The sequence below is a fragment of the Anopheles aquasalis genome, chromosome 2 (assembly GCF_943734665.1).
Source record: "Anopheles aquasalis chromosome 2, idAnoAquaMG_Q_19, whole genome shotgun sequence".
Classification (NCBI taxonomy): Eukaryota; Metazoa; Arthropoda; class Insecta; order Diptera; family Culicidae; genus Anopheles; species Anopheles aquasalis.
In genome coordinates this window covers 89,395,647-89,405,646 of record NC_064877.1, presented here as the reverse complement: position 1 = coordinate 89,405,646, position 10,000 = coordinate 89,395,647, and the positions used below count along the sequence as shown (strand labels likewise).

The following is a 10,000-nucleotide window of genomic DNA, read 5'->3' as shown; positions in this document are numbered from 1 at the left end:
CATTTCGCGTCGATGCTACACGAGTGTGTATTTATAGCATTCTTCGTCTCTGATAAGCGAGATCAACAGTAGCAGCCGTTCAAGGTGAAAGAATCGCGTAAGAGCGTAATGTTTACTTTCGAGTTGGCGACATAAGTGGCTGGTAAAGTGGTTGGGACCTTTTAGCATAGGCCATTTATGTGCTATAAAGCGCGTCCCTATGTATGCTGCGTATGGTTGCACAAACATACACTCCATGGACCCGATTGCCCGACCCGAATAGCGTCCCCAAATTTCGAGAGGTGCCAGCAGTGCTCGTGTTAACCGGGAAATGATTTAGTACCAAAAATGGGAAAAAGACAGAAAATTGCGAGCAACAAAAAAAAACAAACAGCACCGATTTCCAGCATAAAAAGGTAAGGCTTTCTCTTATTTGTTTCCCCTTCCATCCTTCGCACGCATTCTACGTGTGGCCAGGGGAAAGGGACTCGGTCAGAACAATTTTAGATAATACCATTACATTACACGCTACTTTTCTGCATCCCAGGCATGGCCGCAGCCGCAGCAGCAGCGAAAGATGGGACGCGAAGCATAAAAAAAAGGTGGAAAACAAAATTCCAACCTCCGGCCAATTGTGTCCCCCTGCGGGCAAAGAACGGTTCTTGTCTCCTCGTGTGCCTCGTTACGTTTTTATTTCCAGGTTCCAGAATCGGTCAATCGAACGAACGATCGCAAAAACACATAATCAATAAATTACTATTCATCAACTTTCATGAAGCGTGTTACGACTGGCGTGTTGGCCATCACCACCACCACGAGCACCGGTACGGGCACTGGGTGGTTGGTTTTTTGTCGCCCTTCACGGCGTTCTTCCTCTCCGATTGTGGCCCGGGACAGAGAGACACGACACAACTTTTCCCCAATTTCTGGCCTCGCCGGAACGCGCGTCCCCGAGGGCTTAACAAACATCGCTGGCACCCCATCAGCCCCGGGATAAGCAGGCACGCACAACGATTGGCCACGCAGTGATGCCGGTGAATTCGCAACCGAGAATTCGTCTCGGACCACGGCAATGACGACGCACGCTGGGGTGTTCGATAACGGGACAGCAACAGCAGCAACAGCAGCGAGTTGTTGTTCGTCCGATCTCTGCTCATCTCGGTTAAGCTCTCGCAATCGGTCCCTCGGTGACCGCAACCGTTTGTTTGTCTACTAACAAGCTTGAGCAGCAGCCACACCACCCCGGGCACCCGCGGAGTGGGAACGAAGCGAAGAGTTGGGAGGTCAGGTCACCGTTGAACCTTCGGAGGTCGGAGTGGTTTTCGGCTGTGCCAGACGTCATCCGCACATGGGCCACAGAGAAGAGCTGCCCTTCGGGGCCCTCTACTACACTACAGTGTTTGTCTGTCGCTTCCCTAATCCAATTGTTTTTCCTCATTTCTTCCATTCTTCCTCGTCCGTTTTTTTCATACTTTTCTATCAATTAATGTGCACCATTGTTTTTTTATTTCATGGACCAGGCGCCAGGCGGCAGGGGCTCGGTTCGGTTCCCCCTGGATGGTGCATTTATCGGAGGCTAAACAACGCTCGACCACGTGCGACGACGACGACGACACCGAATGGGTCACCTGGTATGGCCTCATCCAATCTGAAGGGTTCCGATCGCAATCGGTTTATGGTCAGTTTTCAACAGTTGATTGAATCCAATGTTCCGCCACCGCGTAATGACTCACCGGCTGACCGCCCAATGCTGCCAGACGTTAATAATGAGCATAATCAACGGGCCTGAAGCATCGAGCTACCGTGCACGCCGATACGTGGCCATGAGGCTATTCTTCGTTCTGGCCAGACAGAACCAGACGTTCTTGTGCCACCACCACCACCTCCACCAACGCCACAAGTCTTGGTAATTGAATGCTGAACACTGATTGCTGCTAGAGGCGATTACGCTGTCGATGGATGGATGGATGGATGGATAGAACGAGAAGACGTCATTGTTATCCACCCGAAACGTGGCTTTGAACGTCACTAGGGCAGGAGGAGGGTCTAATGTATGAAATTAATTTAAGCAAACCAAATGAATGAGCATTGTTTGTTGAATCGGTTTTTGCTGTTGGTTGGTTGGTCCTTTCGCTATTTATTGCTCGATTAGGCTAGACCACCAGGCGGACAGAAGGGATTGATCTTTGTGTCACGCCGAGGACCAAACTCTTTTTGTTTTGCGCTTATTGTTGTGGTTGGAAAATCAAATTACACCCCGAGGCACACCGAGAGAACGCCGTGGTAAAGGAATGATTTCCCATTTTCGTTTACCGCACACATCGGTGTTCGATGCCAGGAATCGGTCTCCCAGAACCACCGAATTGGATGGATAAATCAAAACAAATACGATGTTGATTCGTTTTGTGTTTCGCTACTGGGAACAGATAACGATTGAATGGAGCGCTTCGCCCGATTGAACGCGCTGCTGCTTCAGGACAAATAATCCTTGAAGTTCTCCCTAGCGCAAGGATGCGACTCCTGGAGGATTGGACTACTGGATCCAGCATGCGCATGCCCTCGGGGACCTGTTGCATGTTTGCTAGAAGGATGATAACAGGGACTGGCGCTGCACATGAGAACCAACGGTCGGTTTCGCCCGTTTGTGAAACACGAAGATACGAAGCTCCCGTAAACTTCATGACGCTCGAGATGCTTTTTAGGTAATGTGAGAGGAGTCGAACCTGTTACATTGTGTCCACAGGGCCGAAGGGAGGAAAATTGTTTCCAAGAGGCATAAGATTTCATGCACCACAGTTCCCTCCCGGGGTGTCCTTTCAACAAAGTTTTCACATTCCACTCCCTGCTGCTATACCATTCCGGACGGTCTGACGCGGTTTCGACGCATAGGAAGCTAGCAAATTTGGAACCGAAAATTGGCACTTGCAATCATGACAGACAGCGGTATCTCCACCGGTCCACGACCGGTCGGTCGCTCGGTCGCTCGGTCGGTGCCTTACCGGTGGTTAAGCTCGTTTGGACGGAGAACATCAACCAGCAGCAGGTATTGCACGTCAGGGCAAAGGGCACAGCACAGCACCGCTTTCCTGTGCTTGTTACTGACTTTTACGCTGGCCAATGGACGACCTCCGGTCCGGTGTGGTACCAGGTTTCAGGAGATTCTTTGCGAAAGTTGCCCGTCCGCGTTGGCCATCAGCATTCACATTCACAGCAAAATTGTTGGAGGACAATATCCATCGTACCGAAAAGGGATTGCCGGCAAAGTCATCTGGACTCTGGGTTGGTTTCTGACACTCGGCCTTCCGGTCTCTGAAGCATCCTTATTCTTTGGGAAGGCTTATTAAAACTTATCTGAATGAGTTTTTGCACGAGTTTCGCTCTTCCTCTCAAAGACGATTTATAGTAGCTTTGCTGATTGTTTGACCTTTACGGTACACTGTTGTGATAACTTTTTTGGATATTTTTGAATCATCGCTTAATATACTAGCATTGCTTTAAGGATACGTCTTGGTCCCTGTGATGCTTAAGTTTAATAAACATATCCATTTTTAACGATTCCAACGTAACGCACGGCGGCCATATGTCCGTTTTGCTAAATTCTCACAGGTCCAAACCTCAGTTTCTTCGGCAACTCTATGGCAATTTTCTCTTTTATTCTCGTTTGCCTTGCTGCTGTTTTCAATACGAATGTAGTGTAGCAGAAAAGAAACAAAAAAAACCAGAACCCTCATCACATCTTAACTGCTCTTCGGTGACCAGAAAAAAAGGTAGAGAATCCTGGCCTCCATATAAGCTTCGCTTATTACATCCGGGACTTTGGTGTTTTTGTTCCAATTCTTGGTCGGTGTATTTTCCAGTCCAGACCCTGTTGCATACTTCCGGTTCATGGGAAGGGATGCTAAAGAGCGTCTGCCCAGCTTCACACCGACTTCACACACACCCCAGAACGAGACGAAGGATATTCCCTGCCGTGATAAGATGCAAAACTACGCCATACAGACACCATCGTAAAACAGCGGGTCTGGGACACGTGGATAAAAAAAAGCCATCCTCATTTCACGATGCGAGTGCCAGAGTTATTTGTACAAACGCCGAGGGAAGGATGCGCCAATCGCTTCATCTTCTAGCCTCTTATGATGAGAGGAGAGACGCTTAGGCGGCAAAAAGGTACCCCTCAAGACACGCGGGGACGACGACCGCCCGTGAATGAACTTACCGGTCACAGTCGAGCCGACTGAATCATTTAATGACGATTAATGTTTGTTCCAGCATCATTTCTCTCTTTTTTTGTATCTTCCACTCTTGCTGGGCAGCATTTAGTGGTTTAGTGTGTGGCACCTTTTTTATCATACAAAGATCATTTGCCCGCAGACACAACACGACATAAATCTAGCCGAGGGCACACAAAAAATGGTTTAGTTCTATCCAAGTGTTTTGAACTGTGGTTCTGGAGGCGAAAAAAAAACAACAAGATGCTCCCACTTTACAAGACAACCGTTAAATCTGTCCCAGAAGTGTCTAGTACTGTTTTTTGTGGTTTTTTTTTTCGTTCCCATGTGACACGATTTGTGTGATCTTGTTTATGATCTCTGCATTGGGCAGCACTTGAGAAATGATTATTCAGTGGCACGCAAAATATTAATTTTTCCTTAACAGAGCTGGATTTCAAGTGTATTAAGAGTGTTTTATGTTGGTGAAATTGTCATTAGAAAACCACACGCTTTACATCATTCGCTTTCATCACAATGTAAGGACCAATTAAATCACAATGTGGGGACCAAAAATTATGAAGGTTACCATACAGTTAAGCTGTAGGGTAATCAGTATTTTAAACTCAATAAAAAAGAGAAGCGTTTGCGTCATTTGCAACGTTTTATTTTCTCGGCCTACTAAGGTCCGTGCTTTCTACCGTGCTCCACAGGCGACTCTGATGCGCTACATTCATCCAAGCGTACATCCTTGAAGGAAGGAAATGATCCAGGTAGGATCCACCCATACCGTATGTTACACTTTTTTCCCCAGCTCGACGACAGAATCGACAATCGAGAGCTGAAAATATGTTAATTTCCCCCTCACCGAGCTAAAGGGTTGCTGCGCCATTGAGAAGTGGCTTTCGGTTTATGAATGCCGGCTGAATGCGGAGCGCACCGTCGCGTCATCTTCAATCGTTTGGCATCAATCAAAACACTAAACAACATCCCGCACATAACGTGGCGTCCGTTGCAGCGTCGCTAGAGGAAATTGTAACATTTGTGCAAGAAAAGCAAACATTTGTCGACGGTGGCCCCCGGGGCGTGCCAGGATCTGGGCTGGCGTGGATGTGACACGCGGATGTACCCACGGACCTCCTCCTTCTGCTTGCCAAAGGTCTCGTCGCCGTCGGGCGCGCGGAGAGAAAGGTGAAATGTAACCAATTTTTATTGACGGTGTATAATTTCAATCCTTTTCCCGACCCGACATCCTGGCGACCCTATATCAATGCCGGCGAGAAGGGGTCGAAGCGCATCCTTTGTCCTCGTGCGGTACGTGCAACACGTAACGCACCGTTTAACCCGTTTGCCATCACCGTTTCCGCCCGGGGTGCCGTTGGCCGAATCCAAAGTTATGGAGATATTAGTTTTAGTTAATGAAGTACGTAAAATAAGAGCGTTAACATCGCTGTTTAGGAGAATGCCACGCAAAAGGCGCGGTTGACAATGGTGACGTATTGGAAACGGCAAAGATTTGCGTCGGACACCTCATGGCAAGGTACCGGAGGAGTTCGAACGCTCACAAGTTGTGAGATTGATTTGCATTCAGCGCCCGCATCCAGCGGAAACAGGAATAGCGTAAGCGGATGGTAACCGAGAACCAATTAGATCCGCGTAGCTTATGATTTAGTATTCCTTTGCCTTTTAACCCTCATCGGTTCTTTGTATGCGCGCGCATACAATTTGGTCCGAAAAAATCAAATTATTCAAAAACGGCTCGATGAAATTTTCTGAATTTCTTCAAAATAGATTTATTTTGATCATAGAATAGAAATATATCACTCAAAAATTTAAAGCATGTGTAGTATCGCCTGAGCAGAAATAGTTACGAATCGGTTCCGTTGTATGCGTTCGCATACACATACGTCCACCATATGTATTTAGCCGAAAAAAATCATTTTTGAAGTTCTGAAAAAATAATTTCAGGTAAAAAACATCTCTTGTCAGGTATGGTGAACGTGTTGCTCAAATTTCAAACTGATCGAGCAATATTTGGAGCTACGACGCCGTTATAAACCTTCAAGCGATTTCATGGTTGCATCCGATATGATGATCTAGAGGAATGTTTGATTTATGATAAATTCTGATCGATCAGAAATGTGTTCTAAAGGTGCAATAATAATTTGAACACTATCTACAAACCAGGAAAAAATGTTACAGTCGATGAACAGTTTGTTCCATTTCGTGGATGGTCTCCGTTTCGTGAATATATTGCATCAAAATCTGCCAAATATGGCATGGCAAATTTGGTTTATGTGTTTCAAAAGATGGTATGCACACAATACACAAATTTATAATGGTCGTGATCGATACACCACTCCCAAAAGCAACTTAGGCCGCCATTGTTTTGTGTTTTGACAAAAAAAGAATGTCCGATCAAAGTGTAACTTGCGACAATTTCTATTTCAAATGATTTGGCTGAAGAATTGAATAAAAATCGTATCGCTTTGGGAACGATCACTGAAAATAAAAAAGCAATTCTATTAGCCTTGGTTGATATGCGCACAAAGCTATTATATTCTACTGAAGCTATGTATAACCACAAATTACTAGCCATTATGTTGCCGTATATCCCCCGTCATTACCAATTTGTTACTTTGGCGAGCATGTTCTATAGTGCTGTGGGTATCAACAATCATGAAAAAAGAAAAAAGCCAAACTTAGTTGAGTAATTGCAAGAAGACTAAAGGAAGAATTGACACCATGGACCAATGGGCTAGAACCTTTACTTGCAAATGAAAAATAAATCGTTGGCAAATGGCTCTGTAGTATGCAATATGAGTATGCTATTATTACGCTCGCCGAATTGTTTTCGGACTGAAAAAAAATAAAAAAGCATCCATAATATTTGTCGTCGGCTGTTTATCGAAACATTGGGAATGGCTTTTGTTGATTCACACATAGTAAGACGCAAAACAAAACCGACTGATAGTGATGCTGCTAATGTTTCTCATAATGTTCGTCCCATTCACCATTTGACACCAACACCCAAAATCGGCCGTTGTCAAGTCTGCACATACTAAACTAACCAATTTTTTTTTGCTGCACGTTGTGAAAGTGTGCAAAATTTGATTGTGCTAACCATCGACATGATATTTGCAAGAAATGTGCCAAAAAAATTAGGAAACATTTGAAAAATGTACTTTTTCACGGTTTTTCGCATTTTTCTAAAAAAAACATGATTTTATAATTGCCAATTTTACTACAGTATTTTAAGAATTATTGACTTGTAGTAATTTTTTTTCGATAAAGAACATTCCAATGAATAAATAAAAAATATCAGAAGTGATTAGTTTTAGTTTTGGATTTTTTGGAACAGGTTGGAAAAATGAGTGTATGCGCGCGCATACAAAAGAAGCGATGAATTGAATTAAAATCTCGAAACATATCGAAACATAGTTTCGAGCTGTCTTCGAGCGGATCGTTTCGATCGAGCAGATCTTTTCGTTGAGTTCGAGCAGATCGTTACCCCCATGACAGACTTTTTGTCAAGCAGTCGATTTTTTTCTTTCGAGTACATGCTATCTCTTTCACTCCCACGGATTGTTTTGATGCTGTCTCACCATTCACTCGATCGCTCACGAGCGCTGCGTGTTCGGATACGGCCCCGTGCGCGTGTGTTTGTGTAAGGGCACGGCGATCGAAAGAGGAAAGCCGGCGATACATGAAGCGTAAACTCTCGTATAAACTCAGAATGTAATGCCAAAAAGTTTACATTTGCCGTTTACACGGTGTAAAAAAGATTATAGGTCCACGGAGCATAAATCCAAGCGTAAACGCTGTTTGCAAGCGATTTGCCTCACTATATTTCCTGTTTGTGGTTTGCATGCATAGTAAGTGATCATTACTAGCGTTTTTAATCTTTTTCTTCGGAAGAAAGATCCTATTTTTCTCACAAAAGTCGATAAAAGTTCAGTGTATTTCGGATTACGCGTCTCAACCCGGCCATGTACACATGTTCAAGTGTAAATTATTTTTATATTTACGCTTGAGTTTACGCTTCATGTATCCCCGGCTGAAGGTGAAAATTTCTGCTAAGGCCTGGATCCAACATGGCGTCAGTTGAAAACGACGCGCAAGAGGTAGGATGTGCTGCGCTCGTGCATCCGAAAATTTTGAAGAAAAAAGCTAGTTTTGCTGTGAATTTGTATCATTCGTTTGTGTTACGGAGCATTTAAACCCGTGGACATTGTTTGTGGGCATGCGCGACAACGGAAAATGGTAAGAAATTGAAAAATATTTTGCTGATCAAATCTGATCATGATCAATCATGTTGTCTTTTTTCGGCAGCACCCTGGCATCAATCAGCGTGGGACAGGCAGCGAAGCAGAGGAGTGTTGTGCGAAGTGTTGTGTTTTGTGATGTGTTTTACGAGGTAGAGTGTCCGATTCAAAGGTGGAAATAAAATTGGTGAAAATGAAATTATGCTTTTGCGTGCTTCATATTGATCCGAAATATCTTAGGGGGCGGGGCTACTGGGCACAGGGGTACAGTAGTATGGCACACACACCATCGCAAAAATGCGTCGAAAATGGCACCAATACATGCGCAAAAGCCCTGTAAACAGCAGCAAGATTTCTACCCTGTTAGCGCCCTGTTAGCGCCCTGTTAGTCTCTTAACAGGGCAATGTGAGTGGCGGTGAGCGATTTCTGTCACACGGGAAGTAAAGCGAAACATATCGAAACATAGTTTCGAGCTGTCTTCGAGCAGATCTTTTCGTTGAGTTCTGTCAGGCGCTGGCGTACGTGTGTTTATTATTAGTTTCTTGGTTGTTTCGCTTCACCATACCATGGCTGTCGAAGGGGCATCGACGGTTGGTTTTGTGCGTTCCGGAACAGCTGCCCGGAAGAGGTGTGTATGGTGTGCCGTTCTTGGGGCGCACCGACCGAACATTCCACTCTCCACCGCATTAGTAGGTCAGAACAAATCGCCTTCGCGATGTCATAAATCGGACGCTGCGCTAACTTTCTGCTCAAGTGGGGCCCCCGGTTGTAAATCTCTTCACCAGTAAGAGGGCCCGCTGGAGGCAAAAGAGTGACCACTGCTCCGTTACTTAAAACGTTTAGCAGTACGCTTGTTTGTAGCAGAGAAAGATCAGAGAGAAGGAGAGCAGCGGTCTTAAGCATGCACGTATGTCTACTCACGAACTATCCCACCGGGGTCTACTTGGTAACTGTAAGGCTTCAACAACCGAAACATACCTGTAAATAGAAGAAATAAAAACAAATACAACCATTAGTGAAATCTTTTCGACAAACGAGAATTAGCAGCCGTGCGCAAGGCATCTAGTTATTTACACATTTCTTTTCCACCCTTTAAAGGCCATCAGGTAAACCCCTCAACAAGCCGAACGGTGTCAAATAGCTCGAGCTGGAAGCGCGTGATCGACGCATGATGCCTGGATCTTCATTAGGCGGCTCGTTGACTAACGAACATTAACAAGCCAACACGGGATTTCGGGCACGGGATGATCATTATGTTTGCTTCATAGCGAAATCCACCAAACTTTCATTTCAGTTGTAGATTTGTAGCAAAGTTGTTGCTGTTGTTTCGAAACAGTAACTTCAATAGACGCACCAACAGCGGTGGATCTTCGCCTCGCCGCTGAAAAACGTTTTAACATTGGGGCCATTATGGAAATTGAGGTTACATCAATTCGGTCCTGGGCGCGAAAGCTACGTCCTCATAAGATCCCCCCGCCCCGGGATCACGATCGACGGATCGGTCGAGATGAGTGCAGCTTTTGCTAATTAAGCGTTCGATTGCCTCG

General features: G+C 45.2%; 2 protein-coding genes across 5 annotated transcripts in view; both read right to left on the bottom strand.

Moving 5' to 3' along the window:
* LOC126570476 (rap1 GTPase-activating protein 1) overlaps positions 1-10,000 on the bottom strand; it is a 119,407-nt gene that overhangs the window by 75,613 nt on the left and 33,794 nt on the right. The gene's annotated exons all lie outside the window — the stretch shown is intronic.
* LOC126570479 (sialin) overlaps positions 1-10,000 on the bottom strand; it is a 121,324-nt gene that overhangs the window by 97,393 nt on the left and 13,931 nt on the right. The window lies entirely within an intron of this gene.